Here is a 13,693-nt window from a genome sequence, read left to right as displayed (position 1 = left end):
TGTACATCAGGGATCAGATCGGCTAAGCCAACAAATTGGAGGTCTTCGGGACGTGCCACTGGCTGGAACTGGAGAGTCAAGGACTGTCTTCTACAACTGGCTCTCTGTTTTGTTATTTTTCTTGTACAGTTCAAAGGTCTCATGAGCCTTTAGTGAGTATGTACTGAATTGTTGGCAAAGAGTGATAAAACGGATATGCAGGTTGAAGAGAGACGGTGTGAACTTGCAAGAGAATTACAATGTGCACACACACACACAATCTTAAGGTATTTGTTGCCTACAAGGTATTGAGCAGACAATACCAAAAAAACGAATAGCCCCATCAAAAAATGGGCAGAAGATCTAAACAGACAATTCTCCAAAGAAGACAGACAGATGGCCAAGAAACACATGAAAAGATGTTCAACATCTCTCATTATTAGATATACGCAAATCAAAACCACCCTGAGGTACCACCTTACACCAGCCAGAATGGCCATCCTCAAAAAATCTACAAACAGTAAGTGCTGGAGAGGGTGTGTAGAAAAGGGAACCCTATTACACTGGTGGTGGGAATGTAAATTGGTGCAACCCCTGTGGAAAACAGTATGGAGATGCCTCAGAACACTAAAAATAGAATTCCCATTGGATCCAGCAATCCCACTCCTGGGCATCTCTCCAGAGAAAACCACGACTCGCAAAGACGCATGTACTCCAATGTTCACTGCAGTACTATATACAATAGCCCAGACATGGAAATAACCTAAATGCCCATCGACAGAGGAGTGGATCAAGAAGATGTGGTACATATACACAATGGAATATCACTCAGTCATTAAAAGGAAAGAAATACTGGCATTTGCAGCAACGTGGATGGACCTAGAAATTATCATGTTAAGTGAAGTCAGTCAGACAATGAGACACCAACATCAAATGCTATCACTTACACGTGGAATCTAAAAGAAGGACACAATGAACTTCTTTGCAGAACAGCTACTGACTCACAGACTTTGAAAAACTTACGATTTCCAGAGGAGACAGGTTGGGGGTGGAGTGGGGGGATGCACTTAGGGTTTGGGATGGACATGCTATAAAATTTGGTTTTGATGATCATTGTACAGCTATAAATGTAAGAAAATTCACTGAGTAATAAAACAGAGATAAACAAAAAGATATTGAGCAGAGAGGAGCAATGATTATTAGATCTAACTGGTTGTTTATGAACGGACCCCTGAGGGCGGTAGACTTTGAGACGGGCTGCAGAACGGTCAAAACAAGAAGGTCAGGCGAGGAAATGAGGAACTCTGTTCCAGGCAGCAAGAAGGACAAGAGCCCTGGGGATGCATGGGGTGCACGGATACCATTCCCCATGTCTTGGTCCAATCCAGGTGGGTCTGGGTGGGAATACAGTGGGGGTCTTGCAATTGTAGTTCATGGAGCCGTGCGAGCACGAATCCACATCCATGAGGAAGGTGGCCGAGAAAGTAGTGGCGGCTCCTTTGTGTCATCTCACAACTAAGGGAGGGAAGGACCTGAGGAAGAGTCTAAGGGCCAGATGGGTACAGGCTGTCAGTGTCTTTTAGTTTTTACTTTATTATTATTATTTTTTTTTATGGCTGCACCTGCAGCACATGGAAGTTCCCCGGCCAGGGACTGAATCTGAGCTGCAGCTGGGATCCTTTAACCCACTGCACTGGGCTGGGGATCAAACCCACACCCTAGCAGCCACCCAAGCTACTGCAGCTGGATTCTTAATTCCCTGCGCCACAGCGGGAACTCCTGTTTATGTCTTTTAAAAGGAGCAAAGCTCAGCCCAGAGGCAGGTGGATCTGCAAAGAGCACTGAAGGAAGCAGGTGAGTGGAATGGAGTTTGGAAACTCAGGGTAGTTTGGACTATTGGAGTGCAAAGCAGCGAGAGATGAAACCAAGAGAGAGGTGAGCAGGGTACAAGTAACAAGAATGTGCTCAGGAGCTTTATTTCATAGACAACAGGGAGTTACTTATTACAGGGATCTGGTCAGGTCTGGTTTTGGAAGACCGTTTCCAGTGCAGTGTGGAGAATGGCTCAGAGAGGAGGAGGAATGGCCAGGAGGCAGGTAGGGGGCTGCTGAACTAGGTGGGTCTGGGATGCTGAGCTCCCGAACCCTGGCTGGGGCCTCTCTGTGCACGCTGCTCTTTCCTCAGAGCAAATGCACAGGGTGGGCTTCTTGGTTCTCTTGCCACCTGGGTCAGAACGTGGCAGGTGCCTGTTACCTGGCAACATCCCTACATTGGGAAGGTCCATACAGGTCAGCTCTGTCCCCCTGGCGCACGTTCCCACACTGACGTTTCTGGCAAGTGCCTGACCAGCTTGGAACCATACCTCTCCAACCTCCGCTCCCTAAGCTGTCTGCTCCGGATGCTTCAGGAGCTGGCAGGGCTCTTTCTCTGCCCTAGGACTTCACCCACGCTCTTGCCCCCCGACAGCCTTTGGGTCTAGATAAACGGTCAGCTCCTTGAGAACCTTCTCTGAGCCAGTTCTTAGCCCCCCTTATTCTCCCTCTCTCACCATGTCCCTCCACGCCTGCCATCCCCATAGCTGGAAAACACAACGGACATATTTCAATGCATTTTTAACCCTCTTTCCCCTAAACCGTGAACACTGCAAGGGCAGGGAGTATATGTGTTCGTTGCACTAGAACATTTTCCCAGAGAACCACATGGCTTTGTTTAGATGCTCTCAAATGCGAACATAAATGTTCTTCCCTTCAGTGTCCAGATCTGTTTTTTTAAATTAAAAAAACATTAGAGTTGATGTACAGAGTCGTGCTAATTACGCACAGCATGAGACCCAGTACCTAAAATATGTGTATATGTGTATCACTATCTTCCGCCACGGTCCATCCCAAGAAACTGGACCTAGTTCCCTGTGTTAGACAGCAGGGCCTCATTGCGTAACCAGTCGCAATGTGGTGGTTTTGCATCTACTAACCCCCAGCTCCCAGTCCATCCCTCCCCTGCCCGCCCCCGCCTCTGGCAACCACAAGTCTATGCTCAAAGTCTGTCTCTTTCTGTTTTATAGATAGGTTTAGTTGTGCCATATTTTAGATTCCACATGTAAGTGATATCATATGATATTTGTCTTTCTCTTTTTTTACACATTAACCTTATTCTATTTTTAAATGATTTTTACTTTTTCCATTATAGCTGGTTTACAGTGTTCTGTCAATTTCCTACTGTACAGCAAAGTGACCCCGTCACACACACATGTATACATTCTTTTTCTCACATGATCCTGCTCCATCATAAGTGACCAGACATAGTTCCCAGTGCTACACAGCAGCATCTCATTGCTTATCCATTCCAAAGGCAATAGTCTGCAGCTATTAACCCCAGATTCCCAGTCCATCCCACTCCCTTCCCCTTGGCAACCACAAGTCTGCTCTTCAAGTCCATGATTTTCTTTTCTGAGGAAAGATTTATTTGTGCCGTGTATTAGACTCCATATATAAGTGATATCATACCGTATTTGTCTTTCTCTTTCTGACTTACTTCACTTAGTGTGAGGGTCTCTAGTTCCACCCACGTTGCTGCAAATGGCATTATTTCGTTCTTTCTATGGCCGAGTAGTATTCCATTAGGTATATATACCACATCTTAATCCATTCATCTGTCGATGGACATTTAGGTTATTTCCATATCTTGGCTACTGTGAATAGTGCTGCTGGAGTTCCCGTTGTGGTGCAGCGGAAATGAATCTGACTAGGAACCAAGAGGTTGCGGGTTTGATCCCTGGCCTTGCTCAGTGGGTTAAGGATCCAGCATTGCCATGACCTGTGGTGTAGGTGGCAGACGCGGCTTGGATCCAGCGTTGCTGTGGCTGTGGTGTAGGCTGGCAGCAATAGCTCTGATTTGACCCCTAGCCTGGGATCCTCCATGTGCCACAGGTGCGGGCATAAAAGGACAAAAGACAAAAAAAAAAAAAAAAGGAATAGTGCTGCTATGAACATATGGATACATATGTCTTTGGCTTGGAACTAAGAACTTCTTTGCAAGAAGCTGCCCTCCAGTAGACGTCAAAAAGCAGATCTGCTATTGAGTCTTTTGCAAAAGCGTTTCGTTCCAGGCCACTGAGGAGAGCTAGCACCTCGGGCGTCAGTGAGCACGGATGGGGACCCACACTGGGTTCTGGCAACAGGTCCTGCTATTGCAGGTCAAATGACTTGCCTCTCAGTAATAGAACTCTTCATCTTTCAGAAGACGCCAGACTTCACGGGGAGAAGATTCTGGTTTATGGCTTCCAAATTCTCCCGGAGGATACAGCCAATGTGGAATGGCTAGAATAATGAGGATGAATACTATGCCGTTTAATTACAGCCCAATAAACATGTAAGCCAGATTATCAGTCATTTATAATTACCTCTTGATCTGATCCTTCCGGGGAGGAAAGAGTGAACTATGCTCCCTTTGGAGGTGAATGAACCCTTCCTGTCTCCTTATTGCGATAGGGCTATAATTTTCTGAGTGCAACGCTTGCAGCAAAACAGTTCAATTATAATCCAAACGCAGGCCATTTACTTACTGGTAGGACGAGTGCCCTCAGTTCATACCCAGGAGGAATCAAACATCAAGTGGAGGCTGCCTCTGTTTTAAGCACCCGTGGCCAACATCGTCGGAGAGGAATTGAGACTTGTTCAGGGCTCAGCCTCGCTACTAAGTGAGGGCTCATCTGTTAAGAGCAAAGGGCACAGCGGGCCGGGGAGGGCCCACGCGCCTTCCTTGCTAATGGCTTGGAACCTGCAGTGAAGAGGGCCCGAGGTGCGGATCTGGTCTTTGTGCTCCTTCGGTCCAGACCTATGGGGCCTTGGAGAGCGCCCTGCCGAGCTGAGAGAACATGGCTCAGTGCCTCTGTGCTCACGACTGCGCCTGTGTCTCTCTGGAGGGGGCACAGATGAGTCCTGGGAGGCCCATGCTGTGGATTCCACAGGGCGGGAGGAAGGCCAGGGGGCACAGGCCTTCTGGCAGAAAATGACACACATCCGAAAAACGCCTTCAAAAACGGCAAGATGATTTGGGGCTGGGGACCCATAGGTCATTGATCCAGCATTGTCCATCACCATCTGTGACACAGTCTCTCCCTGCAGGAAAATGTGCTCCACACACAGTGCACGGCCACCTGGAAAAGGGGTGGTTGTCACAGAGCCCAGGAGCCCGTGGGGCAGAACTCTGCGTCCCTGAAAAGTGACCTTTGGGGTTGCTGCTGGGGATATAGCTTCGGATGGCTTTCTCCCATTTCCTCTCAATTCTTAGTAAGTGGGCAGAAAAGCGAGACCGCCAACGCAGCGAGAGACAGGGTGTCATCCCAGCGGCTGAGGGCGGCAGGGCAATGCACAGAGGTGGCTTCGGCCAGGCGGGGACACCCATCTCAGGGGTTTCGGACCCTCTGCTGCGGCATGGCCTTCTCCCTCTCTTCCAGAACTTACAGGGACTTCCTCAAGGAAGGAGGATGGGAGCTGAAGAAGCAGGAGCTGCGGGAAGGGTGGGGCGGCAGGTCTGCAGGGAGCCTGCCTTCATCTTGGCTCCGCCCCACGATCTGGCCACGCCCACTGGAGGGCGGGACAAGCCCCCGGCCGCTGCTGAGCTGGTCGCTGCGCTTGCAGCTTCCCGAAGCCTTCGGGGCCTTGCTTCCTTTCCGGCTGACTTCCTCCCCACCCCCGCTATGGGGTGGAGACAAAGGTGTGTTGCACTTTTTTCTTCTGTTTGTTTGGTTTTTGTTTTGATAAAGGTTGCCTAGGGGCAAGAAAGCAGAAGTGACACTGGGAGTGACACGCAGATATTTGTGGGTGTGCTATGCTTTTCCTTTCTTAACGGAGCGCCCTCCACTCCAGCCGCCTCCCCCGGAAACACTGCTCCTTTGTCCTGGCGGAGGAATCTATTTTAGCCGTGACCCCATTCCTCTGCCATGCCATCACAGGGTCCTCAGATGGGCCTGGCGGGAACTGAAGGTGCTTTTTCCCTGGCCACGCGGCAGCAGAGGATGTAGCCCCATGGCCGGGGTGCCCAGCAGAGACCCTTCCTTCTGTCATTCGAGTCACTCGAGGGAAGCGGGCTCAAGAGAGACTGAAAGCATGGTGGGTGGGACGAGTCCAGACCCAGAGATTTGTCTTTCTGTCTTTCAGACTTTCCTTTTTCTGGAACAAAAAACCCAGGCAGGCAGCAGTCCCCTCTCTCAGCTGTGGACACAAGCATCCATCATTTCCCCTTAGGTATCAGGCCCCCAGGGAACCAGCTGTGGTGAAATGACAGGCACTGCTTCTGTAAATACTATTATGTTTAGCTATTTTGTTCTCTGTGGACAAAGTACAATAGTCAGAGTGCATTCTTCTTGAAAGTAAATCTAGAGGAGCAATTTCTCTCCTCAGGGTTTCCAAGCGCCAATGGGAGGCAGAGATTGCTGATCCTTTCCCTTTTTCCTGGTGCTAGAATTCCAGTTGTACTCTACAAATCCAAGTACCTAGCTAAAAGACTACAACCCCCAGTTTCCCTTGTGCCTAAGTTCTGGCCAATGAGACATAAGCTAATTTCTAGGGCAGTACTTCTCAGAAGGATTTTTTAAGGGAGTGACTCTGCTGGGGAATACCTTTTTTTTTTTTTTTTTTTTTTTTTTTGCAACATCAGCTTTCTTCCTTCTTTTAACCTGCTAGTGGGACACAATGGCTGGAGTGACAGCATCGCTCGATCTTGTGCTGTGAGGTAACGTTGAGGCTGGAAGCCCCACGTTAGGTTGGGAATACAAGGGTCTCAGATCCCAAAGGCTGCAGTACCACCAAATTAGTCCTTCTTTTGGGCTTATATGCATGAGTATAATAAATAAATGTCTATCTTAAGCCATGAATTAAAAGGAAAGGTTTTGTTTCTATTCTGTATGCTGTCTGGTCCTGTGACCATCAGGTTGCCTGTGGGTGATCACTTTGTAGTCTGTTTGGGTATTGACAGAATCTGATTGCAACTAATTATTTTACTGATTTTACTCCAGCCTTGGGGAGTTCGCAGTGCTGTTTTGTTGGCAACGACCACTCTCCTGGTTCTAGAAAAACTGGAAATACCCTGTGGTTATGCTTCCCTGTGATCAGCCACTTCCTGATCCAGCCCCTGTCCAGGAAGGAGAGCTTCCTACCAACACGCTAATCGGGAGCCTCAGGTACCCTTCTCTTTCTCCTTTCCTATTAGAATCCTGACTTGACTTCCTCACTTGCCATAAATTAGGATCCTTTATCATCTATACATCTCAGTGTTGCTGGCAAGAATGATGAACCAAGCAACACGTGTAAGTTAAGAGGCCATATCAACATATTTGATAATGGTGATAGGAAATTCTGGTAGTAATGGTATCTTCTCCATGGCTCTGGTGACATAGCTCATGGGTCTGCAGATTTCTTCTGTAAAAGGCCCAGATAGTAGATATTTTAGGCGTTGCAGGTGACACATTCTCTATCCCAACTATTCAGCTCTGCCATTGCAGCACATAGCTAGAAATCATAGCGAGAGTATGAACAAAGGAGTATAGCTACATTCCAATGAAACTTTATTGGCAAAAGCTGGCAACAGGGCTGGATTTGGTCCACAGACTGTCGTGCGCCAACTCCTGATCCCTTTCTGAAGCAAGGGTTTGAGGGATACCCCGGGTGCTCTTGATGATTGAAAAAAGACGCTGTGAAGTGACAGAGAGGGAGTGCATGCAGCCGCTGTGATGACGAGAGACCATGCACGTGGAGACTGGGGTGCTCTGTGATTCTGTGGGGTGCTTGGACTTTAGTAGGTCCAAGGAGAGCTTGGGGAGCTTTGGGAGCGTAGACACAGGGAAAAAAATTTTTTTCTTCTGAAAATAAGAGTAAGAGATTTTGTAACTAAAAGCATGATTGTCGGAATTTGAGCCTCTGTCAGATAGGACACGTGTCCAGGTCTGTCCTGAGACCTGTATGTTAAACAGATCAGAGGAAGTAGGGCTGATGGAGCCCAGCCTGCAGCAGCTTCTCCCACAAACCACACGTGAGGAACTGCACAGTTTGAACCAGAACCTCCTGACCAACCCTGGAAAAAACAACTCGTCTTTCTTTAGGGGGCCGCCACCTAGATCCTAAACTCCAGTGGGATTTGCGGGGGGGGGGTGGTCAAGGGAAAAATGGCTCCAGTCAAATATTCATCCTCATGGTACTATTGAAAAAGAAGTCTCAAGGGACCTTCTGAGAAACACCCCAGCCTGAAAGTTAGAGGGCTTTTTTTTGTTTTTGTTTTTGTTTTTTAAAACAAAAACAAAAACAAAAAACCTCTGCCTCCACTTCTAACTTCTAAGGACCTTGGGCAATTTGCCTTATAATCCTTGCCCTCACTTCCTCCATCCACAAAATGAAGAAGGTGAATTCGGTCCTTTTTAAGGGTCCTTTTAATTCTCAAATTCTAGATTCATGTGGTTTCTGCTGTCCCCCAACATGAGAGCTTTCTATGGCTTTGTGCATCTATGGTCAGAAACAGGTAATTCTCCTGTACCCCCTAATTCCTTTAATACAAGTCTATTATAGCTCTCAAGAAAGAAAAAGATGAATTTAATTGTACAAATTTTGGCTAGACCTCATGATCTATGAAGTCACAGCGAGCTCACATTGAGGATGAATGAATGGATGACAGTGCAAAGCCTATGTGGATAGACTGTGCTCCATTTTTGTTGACTCCTTTCCAACCAGACTGCAGTTATCCCTTGTTGGGAGTCTAGCTTACCAACAGCTTGCAGTTAGCATTTAATGCTTAATCCCATATAGTGCTTTGTGTTATATTTCTAGCTTTGTTGCTTGCACACACTAGGCTCCTATGATGAGACTACTTTGGGGAAGACCTATGGAGATATGAAAAGCATACAGAGAGTTTCTTGTTTCATGGAATTTATCTGGGAGGGAACTAAGTTTTATTATACACATTGCAAATATAGAATATAGAAAAATACATGAAAAGTACAAAAGAAGGTACTTGACAAAGAGCAAAAAATTAGATGCTTCAAAATTGCTCTTTATTATTTAGTCCTGCTGTGGGGACTAAGCACATTCTGTCTTTTCGGGGACCACCTTGATTTCAAATATTCTGTCTATTGCTACCAAAATACCCTATGCGGAGCAGCATTTTTGTAGCACAGTAGCATTCAAGCTACAGTTTCATTGCTTCCCATATATCCAGAAGTAGTCCAAAATATTTCTGTCAGATTGTGTTCTGATCTTTGGTACTGAAATAGGGACTTGATTAAGAAGAGAAGTGATCCATATTGGCAAAAGTTATAGGAGCGTCTTCATGGGCAAAGTAGGACTTAGATATAGGGAATGTTAGAGCTGGATGAAATTTTAGGAATTATGGAACCCCATCCTTCTTCGTACAGGCCAGGAGATGAATGGACATGTTCAAGCATAATTCTAAGGAGTCACAGAGTCAAGGGTGGAAAGAAAGGAAGGCTCTTGACTCTCAAGGCAAGATTTCCACTGTGTGCAGAAGGGCTGCCGGGATGGGCTGCCATCATTCATTCAAGGTGTGGTTACTCTATGCTAACTATCCTCCTGGTAGGATTAGTGGTGGACACTCAACCTTGTCCTTGCTCGTGATGACGACATGTAATGGTACCTGCTAAGGACCCAAATGGGATGTCTTTGGAAGATCAAGAGATGGGAAGGGGCAGTGTTTGGAAGTGAAAGGACACAGTGGGGCGGCAGGCTGGGTAGAGAAGAGTGAATGGTGATTGCAGATAGTGTCAAGTGGAAAGGAGGGGACTTACTGGAACCCAGGATGAGGAGTAGGGGCTGGACTGTCTAGGCAGTTTAGAGAGGCATCCGAACATACAGCAGAGTCAAAGTATCTAGTCTTAAATCCTGATTCTGACCTTGGTTTTAAGACTTAGTTTGCTCATCTTTAAAAGTGGTATGTTAATGTTACCCCTCTAAAGGAGGATCTAATGAGAAACCATATGAAATGGCATGATGCCTGGCACGTAGCAAGACTCAATAAATGTTTATTGTTACTGTTACTATTATTATTATTATTATTTACAAAGTAGTGGCAGTATTTGCCCCATGAACAAAGGATTTAGCATCAAAATCAGGATCCTATCTTGGGGAGAAAGTTCTGAAGTGAAACTGCCCAGTGCTTCTGAGGGTAGTGGTATAATCCTTAGGAAGGAATGGTATAACATATCATGACCTGGAGATTCTGTAAGCAACCAGAGTGGGGACCAGCTCCCTCCCACCAAGGCGGATCAGAAATCTGAGTAGCACCAGGCGATGTGGAGGGAAGGAGGCAGGGTAAGGGAAGTGGAATAAGGGTTTGGTGAAAGAGCGGGGCTTCCACGTGGGCCAACCTGTACAGCATGGCCCAGGGGTCCTGCCAAGTATGCCAAGGAAGGAAGACCAGCATCCACAAGGATATGGGACTAAGAAACAAGCAAATTCTTGGATTAGACAGTTAAAAGATAAAGTGATCCACTGTGGAAACTGAGTTTTGAAGTCTGAGCGCTTAAGGTTGTATTCATTTATTTACAAAATCTCTGGTGGCTCTTATGAAACTTGGGGTTTCCTCAAATCAAGTGTGCCTGTGATCACCTATGGTCCTTGTTAGATGCACAGATTCTAGATTCCAATTCTGCAGTATTGGAATTCTGCAGTATTCGTGGTGAGACCCAGGAATTTGTGCTGTAATAAATCCCCAAGTGGACCCGATTAGGCGTTTGTTGGACCAAACTTGGAGAAATACTGACTGTGACTTGTTCTGAGCCTCAGAAGGGTCTTCATCTACAGAATATCAGTAATAATCTCGTGGTGTGATACCCACTGTGGGTTGAGTTGTGTCCCCCCCCCCCCCCCGAGATATGTTCAAATCCTAACTCCTGGTGTCTCTAAATGTGACCTTGCTGGAAAATAGAGTTGTTGCAGATGTAATCAGGTTAAGATGAAGTCATACTGGGTTAGATCAGGTCCAATACAATGATTTATGTCCTTATAAGATGGGGAGAAGCAACTCAGGTGGAGGGCAGCCACATGAAGATGGCAGCGAAGATTGGAATGACATGTCTTCAAGCCAAGGGTAGTCAAGAATTGCCTGCAAGGAGCAGGTGCTGCAAGAGGCAAGGGAGGACCCTTCCCTAGAGACCTCAGAGGGATCATGGCCCCACTGACACCTTCAACTCAGACTTCCCGCCTCCAGAACTGAGAGAAAATACATGTCTGTGGTTTAAGCCACCCAGCCTGTGGCATTTTGTTACGGCAGCCTGAATGAACTAATATGTCACTTCATGGTATTCTGTTACAGCCTGAGGGAGATTTTCTCAGAGATAAAAAGTATCCCAAACAATGATGAAGCTGACGTCCTCCAGTTTTTTCCAGATCATCTGTGTGCCAGGACCCCACAGGTGGTGAGCAGAGACAAGCACTTTCTGATCTGAAAATAGTGTTGTCTGACTCAAAAATTACCAAGAGCAGGAAGGAATTTCATGAATACTTCTGGAAAGATCTATCTCTTACCACTTGGGACACATACTTTGGGTTTCATCTCCAAGTTTGCTCTGGGTAAGAGATCTCCTTGGTCCACTCTTAGAACTAACTACAGCTGGGAAAGGAGCAGCTGAGTCCTTGACCTGCTAAGAAATTCAGAAGCACCCTTTTCTAGGCTCCCATAACAATCAAACCAAAAAAAAAAAAAAAAGGGATGTTTCCTTTCCATCTTGGAAAGTCACCAAGGAATACAGCTCTGGGATTGGAGCTTAGAAAGATGGTCCCAGAACCAGACGTAAAGAGTGCAGAAGGCTGAGATGGAGAAGTGAGAAAATCAACCGAGGGAGGGTATGTCAGCTGGCTGTTTACTGCTGTTCACACCTGGGCTCAATCCTTCAGGGGCTCTCTGAGGACCCAAGGAGGATCCCAACTGAAAGATGGGGTTGGGCATTTATTCACCAAATCCCATTGGTTACGGATGCCATTGGCACATTAACTTCCCTGTGGGACCAGGTTGCACCTGAACTCAGGCTCTGTCACTTTCTGTGGTTTCAGAGAAAGTTCCATGGTAGCCAAGCAGAGTGATGGAGGGACATACCCATGATGTACAGGTTGGTGACATACATGGAACAGCTCACCAGAGCTGTGCAATCAGGTGGGCTGAAGACATGGGCCAGGGTGCAGAATATTCCAGGCAGCTCAAACAGCCAGTACAAAGGCCCTGAGGTGAGGTCAGAGAGGTGTTCAAGGACCACCAGAAGGCCAGTGTAGCTGAATGGAAGAAGCAAGGGAGAGAGCCATAGACACTGCAGTCAGAGAGACAACTGGGGGGTTGTCCTATGGGAAAGGTCTGGCTTTTGCTCACTGAGGATGCCTATAGCATGAGCAGGATGGGTATGATACTGGGCTGAGAATGGACTTGAGTTGGGGTAAGAGTGGAAGGGAGGCCGTTTCAATAGTCCAGGTGAGAGATGCCAGTGGCTTGTACTGGGGTAGGAGCAATGGCAGAGCAAGAAGTGATATCCATTCTCTGATTCTTTCAGCCACCCAGCAAGGCGATTCCTCTTCCTAATCCTCAGAGTTTCCATTATCTGGGAGTTTGAAATCGCTTAGTTTATAGATAAAGTACCCATGCATCTTATAGGTTAAAAAATTTCCACGACGTCTGCCCTTGATAAGGGGTAAAACTGAGTCCTGAGCCTCCGTTCTGCACTGCCCTTCCTCCAACGACCTCAGAAAAGCTTTTCCTTTTCATCTCCTGTGTCGTTAACCACTCGCTAGGAAGTACGTACTGACAAGGATGGACAGGACCAGCAAATGAAAAGAACAAAAAAGTCCATATGGTTCTTCTAACAGAGAGCTCTCTCTTCTCATCACATTCCAAGATGCTGAACAAACTAGATGCGAGACTTCAGAAACCCTATAACAGCCAATTATTGAGTGGGGAAGCAATAATTAGAAAGGAAATGAAGAAAAAGGACGTTGGGGGCCGTAATGTGAAATATGACATTGATAAATCAAAGGAAGCCGTGAATTAGAGATGTGGATATTGCAACTGATTATCCGAGAAAACGCACATCCTCCATTAACCTCGTCCATCTTGTTTGGCCTTTGTGCGGACAAAGGGAGTCTTTGCAAATTGCCAGGCCGCAGAATTGTGTCTCCCAAATATTTACTCAAAGAGGGTGGAGAGGAAGAGGATGAAGCAATTGAAAAATAATTGGCTTGTTATGTAGCCCAGAGGAATGTTCTCCTTTCCTCTGAGTCTGGTATGTGTGTGCGAAAGATCATAAGAGAGGTTGAGGATGGCTTTTTGACAGTGAGGCAAAAGCAAACCATCAGCCCGGAGCCCGAAAGTGTCACTTTCACCTGCCTTTACTTTTGATGCTGAATCTAGCCGTTGAGCATAAATGAAGCACCGCGTGACTGACTGTGTGGAGAAGAGTAGAAATTTCTCGATTGCCCCTCTTTCCTGATGATTCCGAAGTAAATGGTATTTGTTTGGGGAGACTTTGTGTTTTTTTTTCTACCTTTTTTTTTTCTCTAAGAAGGATGCCACTAGGGACAAAAGGCATGTTGGGACATTCGTCTGACCTCGTGTCTCCAGATCGTTTGGATTCCTGTGATGGTGCGAGGGAGTCTAGAGGAGACCCCAGAGGTGGGAGTGGAAAAGACCCGCTTGGATGATTCCATTTCAGCCACTCCGCCCTTCCTGG

The 13,693-nt window shown here is 46.7% G+C and overlaps 1 long non-coding RNA gene across 2 annotated transcripts in view; it reads left to right on the top strand.

Moving 5' to 3' along the window:
• Nucleotides 1–5,577: 5,577 nt before the first annotated feature.
• The window catches only part of LOC125117785 (uncharacterized), a 67,244-nt gene continuing 59,128 nt past the window's right edge, over nucleotides 5,578–13,693 (top strand). For both annotated transcript variants that reach the window (XR_007132719.1, XR_007132720.1), the window contains exons 1-2: nucleotides 5,578–5,694; nucleotides 6,995–7,159. This is a non-coding gene — a long non-coding RNA (uncharacterized LOC125117785). The remainder of the gene's footprint in view (nucleotides 5,695–6,994; nucleotides 7,160–13,693) is intronic.

The sequence above is a fragment of the Phacochoerus africanus genome, chromosome 16, assembly GCF_016906955.1.
Source record: "Phacochoerus africanus isolate WHEZ1 chromosome 16, ROS_Pafr_v1, whole genome shotgun sequence".
In the NCBI taxonomy this organism is placed as follows: Eukaryota; Metazoa; Chordata; class Mammalia; order Artiodactyla; family Suidae; genus Phacochoerus; species Phacochoerus africanus.
Note: the sequence above shows the minus strand (reverse complement) of the source record. Positions and strands in the feature narration are given on the sequence as shown.